Genomic DNA, 25,735 nt, shown 5'->3' with positions numbered 1-25,735 from the left:
ATAACTTTCTTTGGGTGAGCTTGTATTATATTAGTGAAGGAGTAAATAATGTTTCCTTATTCTATTTTTCCACACCATTCATGATTTTCTAGGCTGCTAACATCCCCCTTTACCCGTTAGTAATTTCTTTTCCAAGATGAAAAGTCCCAGTCTTGTTAATCTCTCCTCACGTGGAAATTGTTCCTTACCTTTAATCATATGTTTCCCTTTCTGTATCTTTTCTAAATTCAATAAATCTTCTTTTAGATGGGGTAACCAGATCTGCATGCAATCTTCAAGATGTGGGCATACCACATCTTTATATAGAGGCTATCTGATATTTTCTGTCTTATTATCTATTCCTTTCCTAATGATTCATAATATTTGGTTAGCTTTTTTAGACTGACACTTCACATTGAGCAGATGTTTTCAGGGAACTTTTGCAATGATTCTGAAATCTTTCTTGTGTGGTAACAGCTATATTAGCCCCATCATTTTTGTATGTATAGTTAGGATTATCTTTTTCCAGGTGCATTACTCTGCAATTCTCAACATTGAATTCTGTTTGTCCTTGTGTTGCCCAATCACCCAGTTTTGTGAGATCCCCTGATGACTCTTTTCAGTCAGCTTTGGACTGAACTATTTTGAGTAGTTTTGTATCTGCAAATTTTGCTACCTCACTGTTTACCCCATTTTCAAGAACAGTTATGAGAAATTTAACAGCAGCGGTCCAAATGCAGATCCCTGCAGCACACCACTCTATTCTTTTTATCTTATCTTTTAAGTGGAGTAACTGGCAATGTTTTTATCCTGATTTAATGATTCTTCACTTACTTGAATGACAAGCCTTTTTGTTATCTTAATCACCCTGCAGCCCTCTGTTTATAGGCAAACTCCCTGCCCCCAGAGGCAAAGCTGGAAGTGCAGTTGACAATTGCCTCTGGAGCAAAGGCATGAGCTTTAAGCAGACCTAAAGTATGAAAGCCAGGGTTTCAAACTTTGGGGGGAGGGGCGGCTTACTGACCCCCAACACTCCCATAAATGGCACCTGTGTAGCAGCTTGTAAAAATCAGAGAGAGTCTTAATCCTTTGAATTTATAGGAAATTAACCCTGTGAGGATTGGGGGAAAATCCCTTTCCAACCATAAATTTGGTTATTCATTTGACCCTGGTAATGGATTCTATATTGTGAAGTGAAAGCACTGCAGCCTCAATTCAGCAAAACATTTCTGCCAGGGGTGAGAGAACTTTTGGGCTGGAAGGCCACATCTGGATATGGCTCTTGAGCATGGAGGTGCAGGAGACTCAGTGGAGACTGGTCATGCTGCTGTAGGTGGGGTGGAGGGGAGAGGCTTCTGGGTAGAAGTGGGGTTCTGCTCATGGAAACAGTGTGGTGAAGTCACTCCCATGCACTGTGTGTCTCTGCATGCTGGAAGTTGGTGGAATTGTGAGTCTGGGTCTGGAGAGCGCTGAGTGGGACAAGCCCGTGACCCTACTCATAGACGGAGCTCAAGGGCTGGATGAAAAGGCCAGATGGAGCCCATAAGCCATAGTTTGCCCAACCCCTACCATAGGATTAATTTCTAGTCAATGGAACTAGTGATGTGTTTGAGTAGGACTACACACAGTTTTAAAGCTGTACATGTGCTTTGCTGTATCAGGGCCTCTATATTAAATCTGGGATTATTATTTGAATTTATTCCGTACAAAACGTTGGGCAAGACAGTTAATACAGACAGTCTGTGCCCTGCAGTACTTAAAGGCAACAGGCACAGGAGACACTGAACATCCCAGAAGATGGAATTACTAGAATGTTTTTCTCTACTAAAATTATAGGATCATAGCACTGAAAGGGATCTCAAGAGACCATTTAGTCCAGTCATGTTAATAACTCACTTCCTGTGTAGAACACACAAAAAAGACTGAATTATTTACACTGCTTGCCAACTTTAGAAGTAAGGTTGTATTTCAGAGAGTTGATAGTTTCAGTCCCATTTCTTTAGGTTGAAGTCACTGCAGGTGTATGGAGTAAATGAGATGTTAACTGTGGTGTTGGTACTTGTGAAAAGGAAATGTATACTGCAACTATATTCCAATACACATTATCTTGAGTAGGAGTGCACTGGCTGTCTTCCTTTAAAATCCTAACAGTTTATTTTAAACACTTACAAAAACATATTTCAATTCCTTTTCAATTCATTGGACTACAGAGAACTTTTGATTCTCCTGCCAAAATGGGAGTAAATGCAGAAATACTGATTGCTATAGAAATATTGAAATAGAAATTGGAACAGTGTGCCTCAAATTATTTGCTCCTTTGGGATTTAAATTAGACATAAAAATGTTTACCTTCTCAGTGTTTGCTTAACAATGATGGGATTTTCCTTTTTAAAAAGGTGCCACAGAATGGAATTGCAGAGCTGTATCAGGGGACGTAGAGCTTTTGTATGCACATGGGCTTATGCAAACACCACTCTTCAAAGGACAGAATTGATTTGGTGCAATTTAATGGGAGACCTGAATTATCTGACTCATTAAAATATGCAGAAGTATAGATGATGAGGTTGTGAGAGGAGAGAGACCATACAGATCTAAATCTGTCATTCTTAGTAAATTATTTTGCCATCAGATTCCCTCCCTGTAGTGGTCAATTGCAGAAGAACTTTGTACCTGATAGTTTAGGGGTGGTGAGGCCTGCATCCTTCCCCCCTTTCTCTTTCCCCTATAATGGATGAGCCAGAAGCAAGTCTTTGGGAACATACGCCACTTAAGATAAGCATTATTGACAGCATAGGAAGAACAAGTATAAGATAAGGTTAAAGGACAAGAACGCATAAACAACTCTGTTTACCCTAAAGTACAGGCAGTCCCTGGGTTACGTACAAGATAGGGACTGTAGGTTTGTTCTTAAGTTGAATTTGTATGTAAGTCGGAACTGGTACATATTGTAGGGGAAACTCTAGCCAAACATTTTTTTTAGTTTTGGATAGCATAGGGAAAGGTTAACTCCCCTCTAATGTTTGTTTTGCTGTCTGTTCCCCTGTTCAGAAGATTTCACATCTATTTCTGTCCCTGTGACAAACTCAGGACTAAAGGAGTAACTCATCAAATACCAAACAGCTCTGCACCATGCTTTGAGCTAATAGCTTTATTTCCACACACCACCCAGGGTTCTAGGAGGAGGGTCCTTTTTTTGCTAACACAATGAGGCCAGCACTTTGTTTGTTTTGGTGGAGTCTTTGTTTGCCCAGGGAGCCCAGCATGTATAGGGGGAGGAGGGGCGGAGAGGCTGCTTTTGTCTGCTGTTCGGCAGCCTGTTGCTCAGGGGAGGGGGCAGCCTGTTGCTGGCAGGGGGGGAGGGGGAGGTGTGCAGGATGCGAGGCTGCGGGGGGGGGGGGGAGCGGGCGTGGGGAGGCACTTTTCCTCTGCCCGGCAGCTCTGCGGGATCCCTGTCCCTGTGGCCAGCTGCTGCAGGCAGAGGCCAGTTGGAGCCGGCCGAAGAGCAGGAGAAGGTGGATTCTAGGACCCAGGTGAGCGAGCCCCGGGGACGCTGCTGCGCTCCGGGAGCCCGGCATGTATAGGGGGAGGAGGGGCAGAGAGGCTGCTTTTGTCTGTTCGGCAGCCTGTTGCTCAGGGGAGGGGGCAGCCTGTTGCTGGCCGGGGGAGGCACTTTTCCTCTGCCCGGCAGCTCTCCGGGACCCCAGTCGGAGCCGGCCGGAGGAGGAGGAGGATCCTAGGACCCAGGTGAGCGAGCCCCGGGAATGCTGCTGCGCATGTGCGGGAGTTGCCTCACCCCGTTCGTATCTAGGGATCCGACGTAAGTCGGATCCACGTAAGTCGGGGACTGCCTGTACTGATGACGTAAACAGGGCCAAAGGACAAGAAGATCCAGATCAGAACCAGATCAATGACTAACAGCTAAGCTCTACATCAGCACTAATTAGTAAGCCCTGGAAATTTCCAAACTGCCAAACAGGGCAGGAAAACTGTATTTAAGGCTGCCTCAGAGCCTAGCAAATCAGACTTCGCCGATGGGTACCAGTGCCTCAGAAACTGAGACAACCTCCCACTTCATCCGCAGCCTACCCGAAGTCCCAAGCTTGCAGGAAGGGATGTAAGATATGCCGCTTTCTTTGTTATATTGTTCTTCCATTTATGGGGCACAGCTGTTAGCTGTCAAGAAATAAACTACTTGTGCTTGACAGATACCTGTGTGGCGTCCTTTGTACTTTGGGAACCCAGTGTCGGACCTGAGACTTACTCTTACCGGCTACACTCCCACTCAAAGTTCTTCATTTATGGTAAGAAAATACTACATTGTGCCTTCTTCAGAACACTTTTTACTATAAATAAAGTAAAACTATTCAAGCTGTTTGTCTAATTAGGATAAAATTAAGCAAGGTGTACTTTTAAAATTATATTTTTAATAAAATAGAAAAAGTTGAAACAGACATTCGAGCAACAAAGCCTTCTAGTGCATTTAGATATCATTAAATTGTGTAAAACCATTTAAAAAGTTGGCAAGAAATGTGCTGAATCATTTCTTGGCCTAATTTTGAGTGTGTGCATTTTTTTTAATACCGACCAAGAGCAGCATGGTAAGTCTGTTTTTGATGCAATATTGTGACTTAATCAAACTGGCATGGAAACTACCGAAGGGCAGAGATTTGACTTTTCAAAGAATCAAATATTTAAGCAAAACCTAAAGGTCCTGATTTCACCCCTAGTTATACAATGGTGTTATCTGATATTGAGAATAATCAATAAATTTATAGGTTCACAGGCTCCTCTCTATTTATATTTATCATTATCCTTCCAAAAGGAACATCTTCATTTTTCTCTGCCATCTCCCAGTCCTAGAACTCACTATATTTCCTGGCTCATGATGTGACCACACTCCCAACATTCAACCCCTTATTTTAAACACACTTACTCTATGCTATCAATATTTACAATGTACCAGGACAAGAAGTAGTGGTACAGAAGAAACACTGTTATACTAAAAAACACACATTTTCCATTGACTGAAGTGAACCCATATTTTGGTCAGCCGTTGCATTGTGGGTGTGTTTGGAGATGGGTTGTAGCATCTTGCATCTTTACGAAGTTGAACATTTGGGGCCTTTTTTACAGAATCATAGAAGTGTAGACGTTAGCTAGTTTAGCCCTCTGTATTGAGACAGAACTAAGTAAAACTAGACCATAGCTGGCAGCTGCTTGTGTAAGCTGTTCTTAAAAATCCCCCTGTGATGGGGATTCCACAGTCTCTCTTGCAATCTTATTCCAGAACTTAACCACCCTTATAGTTAGAAAAAAATTCCTAATATGTAATCCAAATCTCCTTTTCTACAGATGAAACCTATTACTTCTTGACCTACTTCCAATTGCTGTAGGAAACAATTGATCACAGTCCTTTTAAAACAGTCCCTAATATATTTAAGGAGTGTAATCTAGTGCCCGTCCCCCCCCCCCCCGCCATCTTCTTATCTCAAAACTAAGAATGCCCATTTCTTAATTTTTTCCCATAGGTCAGGTTTTCTAAACCATTTCTCATTTTTGTTTCTCTCCTCTGGATTCTCTTTTGTCCACATCCTTTTTAAAGTGTGACACCCAGGAATGGACATTACTGAAGTCTCAGTTGTGTTGATTACAATAGGACAATAACCTCTAAGGTCTTAGGTTATGTCTAGCAGCCCTTCTTTCGAAATAACTTTCCTAGCGTCTACGCAGCCAAACCACTATTTTGAAATAAATTCGAAATAGCGGAGATCTTATTTTGAATTTGGTAAACCTCATTCTACAAGGAATAACGCCAAATTCGAAATAGTTATTTCGAAATAAGTGCTGTGTAGACACTTATTTCAAAATAGGGGGCCTCCAGCCTTCCCAGGGTGCCCTGGTGGCCACTCCAGCCTCAACCAAGAACACTCCTCTCCCTCCCCCATCCTCGGAGCCCTTAACGGGATAGACTGTAGCCACAGTGCCTGTGCCAGCTCCAAGCCTGCCAGCCCAGAGCTAGCACACAGTGGCCCTAAAACATGAGCCATCAGGCCACCGGCAGTCAGCCCTCCACCGCTCCCCAGGAGTAGCTTGCCAGCTCCCAGGAGCCTGACAGGGCCCAGAGAAGGCAGGCGCCTTCCTGTTTCAGGGCAGAGATCATGAACCTTATTCGGGTTTGAGGGGGATGCCCCCAGTGTCCATGATCTACACACTAGATGGAGGAACATGACTGTCTAGGGCAGGATAGCTGCCAGCCTGGCCACCAAAGGCCACATGAGAACCCAGGACCAGGTTCTCATGAAAATTAAGTTGGTCCAGCGAGAACCCCACCCCTGAGCCCTGAGCTTCCCCTCCCTCTTCTTCCCCTTGCTTCCCCCTTCCAGCTCCCTCCTCCCAGGTTTCCCCCTCCCCTCTCTCACCCTGTCTCCTCCCCTCTCCTACTTTCTTTCCCCAGTCTCACCAGAGTTTCATCCCCGCCTCCCCAGTTTTGTTAAATAAAGACAGTTTGTGTTTATGAAAACACGTGTATTTTATTTTACATCAGGAAGCAGGGCTGGTGGGGGTAAATGGAAGGATGTGAGGGAGGAATGAGGCACAAGTCCTCAGTGGGGCAGACTAGGGAGACTCTTAGTGCTCCTCAGGGTGGAAGCTGTCCCGCAGGGCCTCCTGGATACTGACAGCCCCCCGATGGACCTCCCAGATGGCAGCCTGCAGATAGCCAGGCTCAAAGCAATGTGACCAAGGGAAGCGCCAGAGTGCTCAGGGGCAGCTCTGGCTCCATGTTGCAGAGTGCTGTGGTGTCCCGAGTGAGGGCATCCAGAGCATGCAGAGACAAAAAGTTTTGTTGTCCCTCATCGAGATAGGCAAGCAAGCAGGGAAACCTGAGAGCCAGCTGTCCATGAGGGGTCCCTTTAAACACAGGCCTCAGCCTCAGGCAGCAGCCACACAAAGTAACTCCTGACCTGATGCCCTGCTGGACCTGGTTCCGGCTGGCCTTAAATGCAATTTAGTGTCCACTCAGTGTGGACGCGCTATTTCGAAATAACTATTTTGAAATAGCTTATTTCAAAATAATGCTGTACTGTAGACATACCCTTACATACAACATTCCTTTCAATACATCCCAGACATATTTTAGCCTTCCTGGCAACTGCATCACATTGTTGACTCATCTTCAGTTTGTGATTGATTATAACCACTGATCCCTGTCAGCAGTACCACTGCATAACCCATTATTCCTCATTTTGTATTTGTACCTTTGATTTTTCCTTCCCATGTGTAATACTTTACATTTGTCTTTATTCATTTCATCTTGTTGTCCGACCAATTCTCTAATTTATTTTGAATTCTAACCGTGTCCTCCAAAGTCCTTGCATCTCTTCCCAGATTGGTCTTATCCCCAAACACTGTAAACACACTCCTCCCTGCATTATCTAAGTCATTAAAGAAAATTTCAATATTATTGATTCCCAATAGATATGCCTTCCCAGCTTGACAGCAAACCATTGATTGTTCTTTGAGTATGATCTTTCAATCATTTGTGCACCCACCTACCTTACAATAATTTAATCTAGACCATATTTCCCTACTTTGCATATGATAATTTCATGTGGGACTGCATCAAACTCCCATTAAAATCAAGATACATCATGTCTACAGCTTCCCTCATGCACTATATGTGCAACTCTGTCAAAGAGGAAAATTAGATTAGATTTGTTCTTGACAAATCCATGTTGTCTCTTTCTTATAACTCTGCTATCCTCTATGTGGCTATAAACTGATTATTTGATAATTTGTTCCAATATATTTCCAAATATCTAAGTTAGACTGAATGGTCTGATATTCCTCAGGTTCTTTTTGTTTCCTCTTTATTAAAGATAGGTACTATGTTTGCCCTTCTCTATTCATCTGTCCTCCACGAGTTCTCCAAGACAATTGCTAATAGTCCTGAAATAGCTCCTTTCTGATGAATTCCATCAGGCCTTGCTGACTTGAATGTATCAAACTTATCTAAATATTCTTTAATATGTTCTTTCCCTTTTCCTTCCTTTTTGTTAATATTGATTGTTTTAAGTATCTAGTCACAATTTGCCTTTTTAGTGAAGACTGAAGCCAAATAGCAATTAAACATCTCGGTCTTCTTGATGTAATCCTTCCAAGCTAAATTGAAGACCCACACTCTCCTCCTTCATTTTTTTCTTGCTTCTAAGGTACTTATAGGACCTCTTCATATTACCTTTTACATCCTTTGCAAAATGTAGCTTATTTTGTGCCTTAACCTTTCTTATTTTGTTTCCACATGCTTATGCTATTCTTTTGTACTCATAATTTGCAATTTATCCATGTTTCTGCTTTTTGTGGGATGGATTTTTTTTTTATTTTAATGCTATAGAATAGCTACTGGTGGAGCCATACTGGCTTCTTCTTATTATTCCAGTCTTTCTTTTGCATCAGGATTAGTTGCTGTTGTGCCTTTAAAATGGTCTCTTTGAAGAACCATTGGCTCTTCTGAACTCCTTTCCCTTTAGATTTTCTTCCCATAAGGCTCACTCCTAGTAGTCTGATTTTGTTAGTCTATTTATCTAAAGGCTATTGTTTTTATTCTGCTGTGCTCTCTCCTTCCTTTCTTTAGAATCATGGAATCTAATTAACTCTCACTTACATTACTTGCAATCTTCAAATTCACAACCAATTCCTGTTAGTATCAAGTCTAAAATGACTGCCTCCATCATTACTTTCTCTACCTGAAGCAATGTATTTTCCTCATTACTTGTCAAGAATTTATTGGATATTTTATGTTTGACAGTTTTCTTCTTTCCAACAGATATCTGAGTAAAGTCCCTGTTACTACCAGGTCTTGTGTTTTGGCTGTTACTGTTATTTGTTCTAAAAATGCCACATCCACCTCATCCTCCTGATTTGGTGGTCTATTATTCCTTACCAAGATATCGCCAAAAATATGCCTGTGTCCTCCTCAGAAGGGTGTCCCCCACCACAACCATCACCCTTCACTTCCTCCTCTTGGATGTTGTGGCTATCAATCTCTCAGCATTGAGAGCAGGTTATACTTTCTTCTCAGCCATTGGAGTATGCTCTTCTTCTGTTGCCACCACAGCATTCAGATTCTTCACTTTGATGGATGGGAGATAGTGAGGGAGAGATCACTACCTGCAGTCCAAGGTGGCCATCAGTCATTCTCCCTGCTGATCAGCTGGTTCATGTTCCTTCTATGGTATCCAACTGAGACCAACTGCCAGGTTTTCATAGAACACTAGAATTGGAAGGGATCTCAAGAGGTTATCGAATCCAGTCCCCTACCCTCACATCAGGACCAAGTACCATCTCATCCCTGATAGATGTCTATCTAATCTGCTCTTATATATCTCCAGTGATGGAAATTCCACAACTTTCCTAGGCAATTTATTCCAGTGTTTAACCACTCTGACAGGAAGTTTTTCCTAATGTTTTGAATATGCACAAGTGAGAATCTACTTGGAACAAACTTGCAATTTTAAAAACTTTCTGGAAGCCTTCCTCTTCTGCCCATTCAAGCATCTTACAGGCCATTTCCTCCCATTTCTGTATTTGGCCTTTTACTCTGGATTTGAAAAGCAGATCTCTGAGGCCAAAAAGCCCCTCTTCTCTCAGGGTATGTCTACACTACCCCGCTAGTTCGAACTAGCGGGGGTAATGTAGTCATCCGCAGTTGCAAATGAAGCCTGGGATTTGAATTTCCCGGGCTTCGTTTGTATGAAGCCGGCTGGCGCCATTTTTAAATGCCGGCTAGTTCGAACCCCGTGCCGCGCGGCTACACACGGCACGTAGTAGCTAGTTTGGATTAGGCTTCCTAATCCGAACTAGCTGCACACCTCGTTCCACAAGGCGTACAGCTAGTTTGGATTAGAAGCCTAATCCGAACTAGCTACTCCGTGCCGCGTGTAGCCGCGCAGCACGGGGTTCGAACTAGCCGGCATTTAAAAATGGCGCCGGCCGGCTTCATGCAAATGAAGCCCAGGAAATTCAAATCCTGGGCTTCATTTGCAACTGCGGATGACTACATTACCCCCGCTAGTTCGAACTAGCGGGGTAGTGTAGACATACCCTCAGCCTAAGAAGTAGAGTGGTTCTTAGACTTATGTGAAGAAGTGGGAGATGGATTTGGCTGGGAAGCAAGCCGAGTCACCTGCTCCTGAAACTACGAAATATCAGAGAGTAGATTCCCTGCATACTCCGCAAGCCCGCTAGTCATGGGCCTGAAGTGTTGCGACTTGTCTGCTCATCTAAACCTATTTTCAGTGCCTTCTGTACTAGTTAGGGAACCAATCTTTCACTTTAGAAAGGTTTTACAAACGTTAGCATACTGTGGCAGGTTTGCCTGCAACTTGATAAAGAAATCCACATTTCCTCTGTTGCCAACACTTCTGATTTTGATCATGAATCTTGTAATATTTGGTGTGTTTATTGAAACTTCTGGAGTCCAGTAGTTACATGAAAATCATAGCTTCAATCTTAAACACCAAAGATGAAAGCTCCCATTGTTGCACAGAGAAGGCTGAAAATGTGAGACAAGTTGCACCCTCAATGTTCAGAATCAACAAGGCAATTAAGACCCTGTTTAAAAAAAAAAATCTCAGATTTTTTTTGGTGTGTGTATGTGGGGAGGCAGATTGACTTGTGGGGTTGGCAATGTCGAGCATACTCTGGGAGAGAGTATGGTTAAACACTAGTAAAAGGTGGTTTTGGCACAGAGGAGCTGCCTGCACAATTTCTAGTACCATCTATAGCAGTAGTCATTATTAGATGTCTGTCTAACATGCTCTTAAATATCTCCAGTGGCAGAGATTCCACAACCTCCCTGGGCAATTTATTCCAGTGTTTAACCACTTGAAAGTTGGGAAGTTTTTCCTAATGTGCAACCTAAACCTCCCTTGCTGCAATTTAAGCCCATTGCTTCTTGTGTTCTTCTAATGTTATTGTCCAGAATGGGCACATCTAGAACAAACTTATTATACCTAAAATAGTATTGACTTTAATGTGGAGAGATTTCCAAGGAGCTCAATTCCCCTTTAGGCATCTCAAAGAAATACCCAGAAGTTCAGAACTCCCACTGCGGTTGGTGTGTGCTGAGCAGTTTTGAAAATGTCCCCCTTACATACCAGTTTTGTATGCAATTGAAAGCTGCGTAACTAGATGATGTTTTACAAATCTTTCAGCTAAATCAGAGTTTGATATGCAAAACCTATTTCACAAGGAAAACACATTGATTTGTCACATGCTCTGAAGGACTTTCAGGTCTGTGAATCAGTTAATGTCTTATTCTCATCTAAATATATAGTTAATTAAACTCCAATTTTTATTATTTTAAAGTTCTCCAATGTAATTGCAGAATAATATAAAGCAAATTATTATACTGACATAGACTTAAAATATCCTTTTAATTATAGGTTTCAGAATGCTATTGATAAGTACACATGGATGGAAATTGAGAATGCCAATAAGAGTTAGGGTAAACAAGTAAATGTGTTGAATTGTTGTAATAAATTATCAATTTCAGGGTTTTCTGTAGTGTTCATAACCATGGAATCTAAATATACACAGAGAATGAACTCTCTGGACTATGGGCTTCAAATGGACTTCATTTCTCACAGATTAATTACAATTACAGTGCCATAATTATCAAGAAATGTGATCTAGATTGGACCATTAACAAGAAGCACATGATAAATATGAAAAAATTTAACTAGAGATGCACAAATAAGAGAATGATGTGATGGACCATGAGTGGTGATAGAGCATGCAGTTGGAGGCAGATGCAAGATGTGCCTTCAGAGGTCTGGGGCAGAAATTAGATAGAATATTGTTCTGATGTTTTATTTCTGCTCCTATAATACAAATCTTAGTTTCTGCTTGACATCTGACCATTCTCCAGATAATTTTGCTGAGTAAAATAACCTGAAAAGTCTACCACTTTTTACTGAGAATTATTTTAACCTCTTCCAATTTTTTCAATTCATTGTGGGAACAATTTCCAAAAAATGATTGAATGAATGGGACGTCAGCTTCTAGGTACCCCGCTAACTTTTGAAAATGGGGCTAGGCTCCAAAACCATGTTGGCTTTTTTGAAAAAAAAATTTCATGCATCAAAGGGGGATGAAAGAATTAAATCTACATCTAGAATACTTCTGTGGATGGCTCAAATTTTAAAAAAGGGGGAGTTATGGTGATTCTAATCGTACAGCTAATGACAATTGAAACTCAACATGTCTACTGATAACAGGCCTTACTGTATCAAAGTTGCAATATACTGTGAATAGTGCTTTCATTTTTATAAACCATTTTTATATCTAATCCTTAAATCTTAAAACTCATGGTAGGTAGCATGGGCACAACTGTAAATCCAATTTTATTTCAATCTTGAAATCCCAATGTATTTTATCACATAGGGTGAATGGTAGTTAATATGTTTTACTTGCAATTAAATTGCTTTTGCCTCTGTTATTTAGAAACACATTCTTTCTTACTGGCATTTATGCCAAGCTAATAAATTTATAGCCAATATATAATAAACCTATATATAATAAGCATGTAATAAATAAAACTATAACTTTCACAGGGGAATTATTGGAAATTACTGATGATGACAGGTGATGGTATTTAACATATTGAAGAAGCTGCATGAATAGGATGAGGCAAGCAAAAGTTAAATGTACAGTCCTGTGTGAAGGAAAATGACTCCTTCTGAGCATGGCTAACAAGAGAGAACTGCTTAAATGATAGTAAATAACAAGTGAGGATTGGAATGTGATTATTGATGTTCTCTAATATCACTACTCAACCACCTGAGCTTTGGTTGTTGACCTTACATTCTATCGGTATATTTGTTCAAGTGAGCCTGTGTGTTGTTTACACTCCCTGAATGTGAATTCCTGTGGACAAGAGAGAACTATTCAGGTTACGTGATACAGTAAAACTCCGATGGTCCGGCATCTGATGGTCCAGCACTCCTGATGGTCCAGCACCATCAGGAACCCGGAAATGCTCCAGGCAGCCGAACCATTGGAGCTGCTCTGCCGCCAGCTTCCCCGAATCAGCCGCTGCTAAAACTGACCAGCGGCTGAATCCGGGAAGCCGGGGGCAGAGCAGCTGGGGTGCTGCCGGGTAGGTCCCATAGCGCTGCCCCTCGGGGCTGCAGGACCAACCTGGCAGCACCCCAACTGTCCCCGATTCAGCCGCTGCTGAAACTGACCAGCAGCGGCTGAATCAGGGATGCCTGGGGCAGAGCCGGACTATCAGAAGGGGAGGCTATGAGGGGTCTGGGGTGGCATCCCCCCCCCACCCCAGACCCGTCATAGCCCCCCCTTCCGATAGTCTGGCAAATCTGATAATCCGGCACCCCCTGGGTCCTAAAGGTGCCAGATTATCGGAAGTTTATTGTACTATGAATAAAACAGGAGAAACAAAAAAGTAAAGAAAACAGAAGGCCTATTGCAATCAATGTGAAATGGCAGTTAAAAAAAAAAAGCCTAACAGAATGATGGAAATCATTAAGAAAGGATAAGTAACAAGACAGAAAAAATAATATTTCCTTCCTATAAATCCATTGTACACCCCATATTAAGAACTGTTTGCAAGTATGGTCACTTCAGTTGGGAATGGACAACAGGAGATGGATCACTTGATGATTATGTGCTCTGTACATCTCCCCTGAGGTACCAGGCATTGGCCACTGTCAGAAGACAGTATAACAGATTAGATGGATCTTTGGTGTATGGACTCAGTATGGCCCTTCTTATGTTATGATTATAAACAACTAGAATTGCTGGTGTTTGTACTATGGTTGATAACTTGTAGATTAATGATGACTTTTAATGGCAGACAGTTATATCTGTGGTACCCAGGGTATTTTTTCTGCCAGATGTACAGTTGTTATAAACAGGGCAGAGTTCCATTGGCTTGGGTAGAGCTGTACTGATTTCTTCTAGCTAAGGTTCTAGTATAGAAAAGCAAACAGACTTAGAAGGGATATAGCAATATTTAATGTGGGTTAAAAATGGAAGTGAAAAATATAAGTTTCTCCCAAAAACCTATGAGTCTGATCCTGCAAACATATGAAGTGAGTGGGGGTTATTCATAGAGTAAATCTAATTATGTGTTATTTATTTTTATTACCATCGTACTAGCCCTAGTCATGGACCAGAATCCCATTGTGCTAGGCATTGTAAAGGTAAACAATAGTCTCTGCTTCGTAGAATTTAGAATCCAAGTATTAGTGTAAAGACAAAAGATGGAAATGGACAGACCAACAGGGGAATATAAGTGTGTGTGACAGTGCTGGTCAGTATGATAGGCAAAATAGGCAGCATTATCAGAATACTAGCAGGTTTATCTGTTGCCAAAAATTGTGTACGCAATTTAATAAAGGAGGATTTTGAGTAGACTTGGAGGATAATAAAGAGTAACTTTTGCAAATGTTTGCAGGGAACTTCTCCTGAGCATAAGGGGCAGCACTGGATGGGGGAAAAAACCAAGAAGAGGCTTGTTTGGAAGTACAGGCAGTCCCCGAGTTACGCGGATCCGACTTATGTCGGATCCGCAGTTACGAACGGGGCCCTTCCTCTCCCTGGTCTCCAGCAGGGAGGGTCTTCCTCTCCCTGGTTTGCCCACGCGCTCCGCGGCTTGGCTCTGCTTTGCTCTGCTTTGCCCCCCCCGTCCTCCTGGTCTGCAGACCAGAGGGACGGGGGGGCAAAGCAGAGCCAAGCCGCGGAGCACGCGGCCAGCTGACAGCCCAGACGCGTCTGGGCTGTCAGCTGGCCGCGCGCTCCGCAGCTTGACTCTGCTTTGCTCTGCTTTGCCCCCCCCGTCCCGCTGGTCTGCAGACCAGGGAGACGGGGGGGGAGGGGGCAAAGCAGAGCCAAGCCGTGCAGCACGTGGCCAGCTGACAGCCCAGACGCGTCTGGGCTGTCAGCTGGCTGCATGCTCCGCGGCTTGGCTCTGCTTTGCCCCCCCGTCCTCCTGGTCTGCAGACCAGGGGAACGGGGGGAGGGGGAAAAGCAGAGCAAAGCAGAGCCAAGCCGCGGAGCGCGTGGGCAGCGGACTGCCCGCGTTTTCCGCCGCTTTGCTTCCTCTCCCTGGTCTGCTTCCTCTCCTGGTCTTATGTCAGATCCGCAGTTACGAACGGGGCCCTTCCTCTCCTTGGTCTCCAGCAGACCAGGGGGACGGGGAGCAAAGCAGAGCAAAGCCACGGAGCCCGAGGGCAGCAGGACAGCCACGATGCGTCTGGGCTGTCCCGCTGCCCCCGTGCTCCGCGGCTTTGCTCCGGACACCTGTGGTACAGCAGCTGGGGTGCTGCCAGTTGGTCCCGTAGTCACTGGTCAGTTTCAGCAGCGGCTGACTTGGGGACGCCTGGAGCAGAGCAGCTGGGGTGCTTCTGGGTTGGTCCAGTAGCGCCGCAGCTCCTCGGCGCTACTGGACCAACCCAGCAGCACCCAAGCTGCTCTGCCCCAGGCGTCCTGATTCAGCCGCTGCTGAAACTGACCAGCAGTGGCTGAATCAGAACGTCTGGGGCAGAGCAGCTGGGGTGCTGCCCGGTTGGTCCAGTAGCGTCCAGAGCGGCGCTACGGGACCAACTGGCAGCGCCCCAGCTGCTGTACCACAGGTGTCCGGAGCAAAGCCGCGGAGCACGGGGACAGCGGGACAGCCCAGATGCGCCGTGGCTGTCCTGCTGCCCTCGGGCTCCGTGGCTTTGCTCTGCTTTGCTCCCCGTCCCCCTGGTCTGCAGACCAGGGGGACGGGGAGCAAAGCGGCGGAACACACGGGCAGCGGACAGCCCAGACACGTCTGGGTTGTCAGCTGGCCGCGTGCTGCACGGCTTGGCTCTGCTTTGCCCCCCCCCCCCGTCTCCCTGGTCTGCAGACCAGGGGGTCGGGGGGTGGGGGTGGGGGCAAAGCAGAGCAAACCAGAGTCAAGCCGCGCAGCGCGCGGTCAGCTGACAGCCCAGACTGCCTGTATTCAACATGTGTAGCGGTTAAAATCTATTTATAATACTTGTTCCCAAGAGTCAAAGGTGAGGTAAGTTACACAGTCCTGAATCCTTCCCAGAAATTTAATACAAGGCAAATCTTTTATGATAGTACTTTTTTTAGATAACTTAATTTTTAAGTGTTCTTTTACAGCTGTACTTACTAATTTGTGATATTCTCAGACCCAGTGAAAACAGAAAAGCTCATGCCAGAAGTTTTGGGGAAGAGTCTATTTTTGGAGACTTCAAGTTTGTAGATTCTATAGATTTGGATAATTAGAAGAGAGTTTGAATAAATTTGAGCTTTGTCTGTGACATCTAATCTTCATTCTAAGGAACCGCATAACTAATATTAGTATTAGGGAATGCAGAGTGAGTGTGTATGTGTGTGTGTACAGTATATACACTTTGTATTGTGTGTATGTGTGTGTGTGTGTGTGTATGTATATATATATATACACATTTTGTATTTCCATGGCACCCTCTGTTCAAGGCTATCTCTGTTTTCTAGGCATTAATGAATTAAATCCCCTGGTGTTTCAAAGCTTGTCAGACCATATATTGGCAAAAGGATCTATGGGCAACATTAGTTATGCTGACGGAAGCACTTTTGTTGGCATACTTGCCAACAAACACATGGTTTTCTTTGGCAGCATAGTTATGTCTGTTGGGGGAGAAGAGGTGATTTTTTTCCCCACAAAAACTTTGTCATATAAGGCTCATTATTATCCCCATGTAGCATATAGGTAACCTGTGTCACAAGAAGGTGGACTGACCCATCCTAGGTTAACAGATTTTGGGCAGCAGTGCTGGAAACAGAATTTTAGGTTGTTGTTTTAAAATGATTTTTGTGGCTATATATTTAAGAATTCTTATTAATATCATTTATAGTATGTGTTTGTATATTGTGGTTGCATGTGCTAGAAATGGAAACTTTTTCAGTTAATGTGTGTAAAAGTGTATGACTCGTTGCTTCGTATATTCACTGATCTAAATTACATTTTCTGAAGTGTGGCTAATGTCCTAAAAAAAATCTTCATATCATTGAGGCTGGGTCCCTCCACAAAATGTCACCATCATGCACAAACATTGATGTTGCCTTCACTTCCCACTTCTCAGCCACATTCCATGGTTACCATGGAAATTACATTCATAAAATGTGACTCACAATAGGATGAGCTCTCAGAGAAAATAGTGAATCATGGTGCCAGAAGGGGTTAGGCTGCAAAAAAACCTGAGGATTAATTTTAAATAGTTAATATGCTTGGGCATGCTTCAATTTTGCTCTTTAATTAAACTGAATTTCTTAACGAAAATGGGGAAGTGACAACAAAAACTTACTTGCTTTTCAACTATGACAAGAATGGATTTAGGAAATATATACATTCAAAAAAACTTAGGTGGGTGTTGACTAATAACAGTTTTGTGGGAGAAATAGGATTTAGGAAACTCCATTTCTAGTGTGTGATTCTGGAGCCAGATTACTAATATCAGTGAAATTACACCCAATGTATACAACCCCCATCCCCAGACATAAATGGCACTTCCCAAACCCTACCATTTTTCCAAGAGAAATAATGAAATACTCAGCTCAATTGCTTCATGGCAACAAAGCTTGTAAGAACGTCTGGTGAGAGTTTCGTGAGCACACTCAATGAATTACTGAGCATTCCATAAGGGGGTGGGTTCTTCTCTGGCTGATTAGGGTCTTCAGCTTGAGCTTGCACACTTACTAGAGGACAACATTTTTTGGTTTTGGCAGTTGGATTTCTGCTTGGTAAGAGGTGATATGCAAAAACCTTACTTAGATGGATAATAATGTGATTTGTGGGCATTAATTCTGGCCCCTAGTCTGTCTAAAATATGGTGTTCTTTGAGGTAGGGAAAACAAGAACAGAGTGTTAAAGTGAAATTTATCTCTGCTGGAAGGAAATGTGGGGAACAAAAAGTTGCATTTGACAGGGAGTGAGTATAGCACTTACTTCAGACTGTTTGGTAGTTACTTAGCACCTTAGATCAGCTTGCTCTTGCAGTGACGTTGAAGGGAGACTTGCTGGTGGAGTATTTGTCAAAGCTTTGCAAATTGTACTCTCTGATGAAAGTGTAGAGAAAACGGAGTCCGCATTGCTGGAGCTGTATGACCAGAAATAGATAAGAGATTATTTCTCTTGTAACTTCTCATCCAGAGTATGACACCTCTTTTAAAGGAATATTCCTTATAATGGCATTAGAATCAGTCTGTCCAGTATGGGACACATTTCTTACTCTTGCTTTTGGCCCAAGCAGATCCTTGAGCTTGTGCAGATCTGAGTTCAGTGAGACATTATACTTTTCAGGAATGCATGGTGAGCTTGGATTTAGTGATTAAACTCTTATGCAATATTTAGTCAATGGTGCTTCATGTTGGAGTAAGGGCATATGTGTATAGATTTGATTGCCTTAGTAAAGCCCCAGGGTACTATCTCCAGCTTCAATTCGTCTTTCATTAAAGAAATGTAAATAAACACTGAGGAAACTAGAACAATTGGTACTCCTGCTGGAGTATCTCCAGTGATGTACACGTCAGTATACAGGTGAGGTAGTGTCCTTTACATAGATATTAGTATTATTTTGCTTATATAAAAAAGTTTCCCAAATACATACCCACTCAAATCAATCCATGTACGCATTATTTAAATTTATTCTGATTGATGTGTATATATGTGTTTGGGTGTTTAGGATATAAATTAACAGTGAACCTCATTAATGTTTTTATAGTTGAGTACAAGAAGAACAGGAATTAGCTTGCATAATTTTTATATTACCTATTCATATTTTAAAAGAAATGGTTGTTTTATGAGTACATGACAATTTATGCCTGTGGGTTAAAACTTTTAAAAGCATCGTTTCATTTTTAGTGACTGAAAGCTCTTAGGGCCAGATTTCCAAAGGAGTTTTATGAACTTAAAGATGCAGCTAGGCACCAGGTGGGATTTTCAGAAGTGCTTCAACCGAATAGATGCATGTCTCCTCAAGAATTAATGGGAGCTAGGCATCTAAATTAGAGAAATGTTATTTGGACATAATTTGCCAACTCACTGAAATTAGAATATTTCAGGGAAACAGTCTGACCTTCTGATGGGCTTGCAGCCAGGAAATACGGGGCTTTCATGATCCATGGCTGTGATGCAGACAGTCACGTGGTTTGCCCAAGAACCAGGGCTCCATTCCCTTTCTCAGTGTTTGGTTTTCTTTCCTAATGGGAATGTAACCAACTTTTGAAAAATGAAAATCCACTGTGAAGCAGAATTACCTTTCTCTGCTCAGCTCTACTAGGCCTTTGTAAATCTGGCCTTTAAGGGTATGTCTAGACTACATTGCTCTGTTGACGGAGCAATGTAGATGAGTTTACTAGACATAGGAAAATGAAGCAGCGATTTAAATAATCGCTGCTTCATTTACGTCAAAATAGCCACCGTGCTGTGCCGATCAGCTGTTTGGTGGCACAGCGGGGCTGTCTGGATGTGACGCGGTCGACAAAGGAAGCCTTTGTCAACCTCTCTGGTAAACCTCATTTCATGAGGCATAACAAAGAGGTCGACAAAGACTTTCCTTGTCGACTGTGGCGCATCCAGACTGCCCCGCTGTGCTGCTAAACAACTGATCGGCACAGAAGAGTGGCCATTTTGATTTAAATGAAACGGCGATTATTTAAATCACCGTTTCATTTTCCTATGTCTAGTAAACTCATCTACATGGTTCCGTCGACGGAGCCATGTAGTTTAGACATATCCTAAGAGCCTAAATTCCATTGACTTTCAATGAGACTCAGATAGCTAAGTGTCTAAATCTCCTTTGAAAATGGAACTTAGGCTCTGAAATCACTGAGCCACTTTGAACATTTTACTCTTGGGGCCTTGATTCAGAAAGACATCAATGAAAGAGAAGAGCAACATAGATATCCATTTAAGTTTTTTACTAGCTGGCTAGAGAGACACACACACACATATTCCATGCAAGGAGAAGATTCAATGTATTCCATTATAAATGATAAATCAACATTTAAAATAAGTGTTTTCAATACCAATTAATTGATTAGGATGTAGAAATTATACAGTCAATATGCATGTGTTTTAGTCCAAGTCTTTGAATATGAAAATAGGTATTAATGAAAAATATATTACATTATGGAATGTGTTAACCTAATATAAAATATATTAATAATTCAGCTTTATGTCGTATTTTGTGATGACTGGTGCTTATTGCAGTAGAATGAATGTGCATACATTAGTACAGACATTTAAAGACTTGAATATTTAGCTGGAAAAGCAGACACATTTTTAAAATGTGCAATATAAAAATGAAAAGGAAGCAAAAGATCTTTCATACTTGCACATACTTTGCTACAGTCTAGAGTTGCTAATGCTGTTATGCATCATTTTATAGCTATTGTTTCTAATTATGCAGAGATTATCTTTAAACTTACTCTATAGAATAAGAGGTGTAATAAAATATGGTAGTGTGATTATGCATTGCTATGTAGAATGAATGGGCCAGGAAAAGAAAGTTAGGCTTGGTCTACACTAGCAACTTATGTCTCTGGTGACACAGTTATACTGACCTAATTCCCACTGTGTTGATTGAAGGGCTTCTGTTGACATAGCTACCATCTCTCCCGGGGCGGTAGGGTGTGTGTGGGGGAAACCTATGCCAAAGGGAGAAGCCTTCCTGTTGGCATAGGTAGCGTCTTCACTGAAGCACTACAGTGATGCAGGTACATTGGAGTAGTTACATGGCTACAACTTATAGACAAGCCCTGCGACTATCTGTATGGCCTGGTAGTTAGAACAGTCATATAGGATAGAGGAAAGCCAAGATGAAGACCCTGCTCCAAGAGCTATTTAATTATGTATATAAAATGGAACAGAGTCAGCAGGAGAGTTTTGAGACCTGCCCCAGAATATCCCATAGTCCTAGGCTACTCTCCTGTAATGTGGAGGGCCCATGTTAAAATTTCTGCATAAGAGGGAATTCTCTTCACAGCTCTCCCACACTCAAGCCACCACCTGGAGAAATCCATTTTGAGTGGAACAACCTCCACTGTATTTAACCCAAAATAGTTTTTTTTTAGAATGTCCTGATTTTTTTTTGCAATGTTCTGTTTGATTGACCTGAACAAAATCCCCCTCTCCTCTCTGAACTGAAGTTTGCCCAGCTCTGCTTATGAATCCAGGCAGCATTGACTCTGACTCTGGCTGTCAAAATAAATCTAAACTATCAAGGTACCTTATCTTGTATTTATTAAAACTCACAGAATCTTTTTCAGGGAACAAGACAATGCACTCAGATTTAAAATACCAATAGAGATTAGAATAAGCATAAGTGTACATGTACCACTCTCCTCTGCCCCAGCCAAAAAAAAAAAGTCCTCCTGTAGGTGATGTTGTAGTTACCAGTCTTTGCTCAAGTCAGTCTAGTGGCCAGCTCTGTTGTGGCTGCAGAAGGAATCCAAGCCTCTTTGCTCTCGCCCTTCTTTTATAGTAGTTGATTCTCTTGCAAGTCTATGGATCCTGCTGAGTCATTCTGTAATCATTTATTGTTGAAATTGAATCTGTATTACCAGTTGGAGCCTGTTGCCTTCATTGACTCAGAATAAGGCCCTTTATAACTCTCAACCATACTCACCTAGGAGCGTCACTCCATTTAAATCTAAATTTATATCTCTTCTTTTAAAACCCATTATTTCACTCTTTAATATTGTGCTATTGACTATGTGAAGGCTAAATCCTGCAAAATAGGCTATGGCACTTCATCACAATTAATTCCATATCCTTTTCAGATTTCTTCTTCATCTGTGGTTTTGGTGGGCTTTTTATTCTTGATTTTTTTCATGTATTAGGACCTGGTCTTAGAGCAAAGAGTAGAAGAATGGATGAAAATGTAATTTAGAAGAGGTGTGACAATGAGGTTTATTTAAATGTCTTGTAAATCCCAGTACTCACTTTTTCCTTTTTTTTTTTAATCTTCAGGTTGTGGTGCCCTTCTGCTTTTGAGGAGATGATCATTCATATTTGAGAACATGTCAGAGTAAAAGTAGTCAAAGCGCCGAGATATACGGCAAAATAGTGATGGTGCTGAGCTCTCTGGTGATAGCGCTGAGGTCTCCTCCACCCACTAAAATGGTGAGATGGTCGATAAATAGCTTATTTAAACTGATACATTGTTTTCTCTATTTGTCTGTGGTATGCAATACTTTTGTCTCATATTTCACTTGCAAAGAAGCATGTACTAAACAGCATCTCATGCATCTTTGATAAAAATGATTTATGAAGTTATATGAAGAGGGCATAGTTCAGGTTGTATTAAGGAAATATAGGAACTGAGGCACACTGTAACATGGAGATTGCCATGACTCCACCACCCGATCATGGTCTCACTATCCGTGCTGGATCATGGCTGACAGGCCTACTGGCTAGAGCCAGGTTCAGGTATCAGGAATCAGAGCCATGTGTTGATTCAGGATCACGAGCCAGAAGTCAGGAGCCAGACCACAAGGGTGAGTCAGAAACTGGGTAATGGATGTAAAGCCAAGGTCAGGAACCAGGCATCATGAGCAGCACAAAGAAGCAGGTGGGTAGCAACTGCTAGATGGCCTTCTGGCTACTTGCACAGGCACATTTTTTTCTGTCCTTTCTAAGTTCAAGTAGGGTGTCTGCACCAATTCGGAATGTCCTGTCAGTAAGGCCCTCAGTGGGTGGCACATCCTGTGGTGTGTGAGAGCCTCCAAGCCTTCTGATGTATTGACTGTTTCTGCTGCTAGAATGTTTCTGTGTTTCTGGCAGCATGGAGGCAGCTATCACTCAGGGACTCTGAAAATCCAGGTTCTAGATGCCCTGTAGCCTTACACTCCCCATCCTCCACCTGGAATAGCACAGGGGACCTTTCCAATCCTGCTAAAGAAGATACAGCTGCAGGAGCCTGTCCCTTGTCAAGGACAGCGACTGAGAAGCATCCTTTTACCTAGCAACAGGTAGATGGGACGAGTCACTGTGCTTTCCCCTGTAACAAAGAGTTCTTTGCTGGGGCCCCAAACTATGTCATAGGTGTAGTTGCCCCATTCTTCTGAGTGATGGGTTAAGGCAGGTGATGCCAAGCAAAGCTATTGTTTCAAGCTGCAGACTCCATTGTTGGACCATCATTTATGCTCAGTTTATGTTTTCAGGTTTTAATTCACTAACAGGAGGGCTAGATTCTTCCCATCTTTTTTTTAAAATGAAAGCTGAGAGTCTGATGTAAACATGTGACTCCCGGAGCTGGGCCTTAGATGTGAATATATAATTCTTTTGCCATTGTCCAGGCTCGGACAGAGTGTTCCATGAATCGTTTTGTATTTCCTGGGTGGGTGGTGCTGGCAGTAGCATCAATGATTTCTCCTTCTCTCACACAGAGGTTCCTGTTAGGTGGCAGTGAAGGGGCTCCAGGCTACTACAAATTATTCCATATGTCTCCAGAGACGCTATAAAATCCTGCCAAATCTATCCACAAAATCTGTGGGTTAATATCTCACACAAAACCCATAGAGATAGAGATAAAATATTGACACTTTATTTAACTGAAGTGCTCCAGAAAATTATTTTGCTGAACAGGTGACATCCAAATGGAAGAAAAGAAAGTGAATTGGATTGGAGTAAAAGAAGTTTTAAAGAGGGTGAAGACAGACTTAGAACTTGGAGACAAGTGTTTATTTGCAGGGCAAAAATCTAACATCTAACAGACTTGTTTGAAACTCTGCACTTTATATTCTTCTTATCTTTAAAAAGATTGGACAGATATTTACTACTGCTGTGACATTAATTTAATAAAATTACATTTGCTACATTGACCATTCTTTCAGGCTTGCTTGCTAGTATGTTATTGGAAAGGGCTATTCTCACTGGATGTTTATTTTTCTGTCCAAATATACTATGGCACAGATGTGAGATTCTCTAGAGAGGCATGATTTCTACTGAAGCTATGTAAAGGAATTGCTAATTCTCTTTACTACCCCACTCTGACAGAAGTTCAGCTTCTGTCAAGGTAGTTATTACTTGTGCAGTCAGCAGCTAGTGCAGTTGCTGATGTCTGTTGATGAGAGACTAGAAAGAAGCAACAACATACGGTGAAATCAATATGCTTTGCAACACAGCCAATTGAAACTGCAATATAGTATAAGAGCCTAAGTTTTTTTTTCAAATACACTTTAATTATGCACTTTTGATTAAAACAAAGCAAAAACAAAAAGAGACTTGAAAAGAAAGGAAAGGACTGTGACTTCCAGTTAATAAACCAACGTTGTTTGGATTACCTCTCAGGAAGGTAATCATGGTCAGATATGTGTCAAGTAGTTAATTCTGCCCTTTTTTTTATGAATGTATAAATGTAGCACTTTAATATAATGTGTTTTAGAAACAGGTGATAACAACTGGTATTATTTCAAAGAGAACCTTAGATTATTTTGATCCAAAGCCAAATGAAGCTGCTGGAAGGACTCTTATTGATTATAATGAGATCTAGTTTGAAGCCCACATTGTAACCTTCAGTGAAAACACAAGAATAACAACAGCTGAAAAGGAGATACATATATTCATAAACTGTCCTTTCTTCCAATTGAAAAAAAATCATGTAATTTCTTTTCATTTATTTTTCTCTCTTGACAAGATTTACTCAAGTGAAAAGCAAGAAGGGAGAAGGTACAGCGCTTGACTTCCTCTGCTTACTGTTCAGGAAACATCTAATTCATAAGAGGTAAGGGATACTAGTATAGTAAGTAACCTATAGTTATTTTGGGTAAAATTCTTTGCTCATTGAAATCAACAAGAATTTTGTCAACTTCAGTGGGGGACAGGATTTCACCTTTGGTATAGATCTTTAAAACATTCAGATGACTTTGGGACTGATCATTTTACAAAATCCAAAAAAAGGAAATATGTTCAAGACATTTTAAAAAATAAAACAGATTTTTAAATTTCAAATCTTTCCTGCACTGCTGGGAACTCAAACATTGCAATGTCATGATAGCTGAGCAAAATGCAAAAGTAAAGATGATCTACAGTAAATTAGGATTTTGTAAACTTTCCATATGAAGGATCTAGGGCTCAGTCCTTCAAGATGCCTTCTGTAGGTTTCACACAGATGCAAAGGTCTGTGTCCATGAACCAGCTTGTGAAAATGTGCTAAGACATTAGAGAAACAAAAATTTTTAAGTATTTGATATTTTTCTCTTAGGCTGTGTCTACATTGGCACCCCTTTCCGGAAAAGGGATGCTAATGAAACCAGTCGGAATTGCAAATGCCGCGGGGGATTTAAATATCCCCCATGGCATTTGCATGAACATGGCTGCCGCTTTTTTCCGGCTTGGGGTTTTGCTGGAGAAAAGCGCCAGTCTAGACGGGATCTTGCGGAAAATAAGCCCTTTTCCGCAAGATCCCTTATTCCATTGAAAGTAGGAATCTTGACTGTCACGTGATTTGGTTTATGTAGATCTGAGGGAAACCAGGACACTCCAAAGAGACCGAGTCACTTCCATATCGATTCAAGTTAATTCATTACTACAGCCAACAACATACGCTACCAAATCAGAGGATCATTTAACTGTACATCCAGTAATTTGATCCTTGCTATCAGATGCCAGCAATTCCCCACTGCTATATATATTGGACAAACTGGATAGTCTCTACAGGAAAGAATCAATGGACACAAATCAGATATACGTAAAGGG

General features: G+C 42.0%; 1 long non-coding RNA gene across 1 annotated transcript; it reads left to right on the top strand.

Annotated features, from left to right (window-relative positions):
• The first annotated feature begins 3,959 nt into the window (after positions 1-3,959).
• On the top strand, positions 3,960-24,763 carry LOC102448173 (uncharacterized). The gene is made up of 4 exons (XR_331928.4): positions 3,960-4,093; positions 4,185-4,280; positions 22,007-22,159; positions 24,675-24,763. It is a non-coding gene; the product is annotated as an uncharacterized LOC102448173 (long non-coding RNA).
• The last annotated feature ends 972 nt before the right edge of the window (positions 24,764-25,735 follow it).

The sequence above is a fragment of the Pelodiscus sinensis genome, chromosome 2, assembly GCF_049634645.1.
Source record: "Pelodiscus sinensis isolate JC-2024 chromosome 2, ASM4963464v1, whole genome shotgun sequence".
NCBI lineage: Eukaryota > Metazoa > Chordata > Testudines > Trionychidae > Pelodiscus > Pelodiscus sinensis.
Note: the sequence above shows the minus strand (reverse complement) of the source record. Positions and strands in the feature narration are given on the sequence as shown.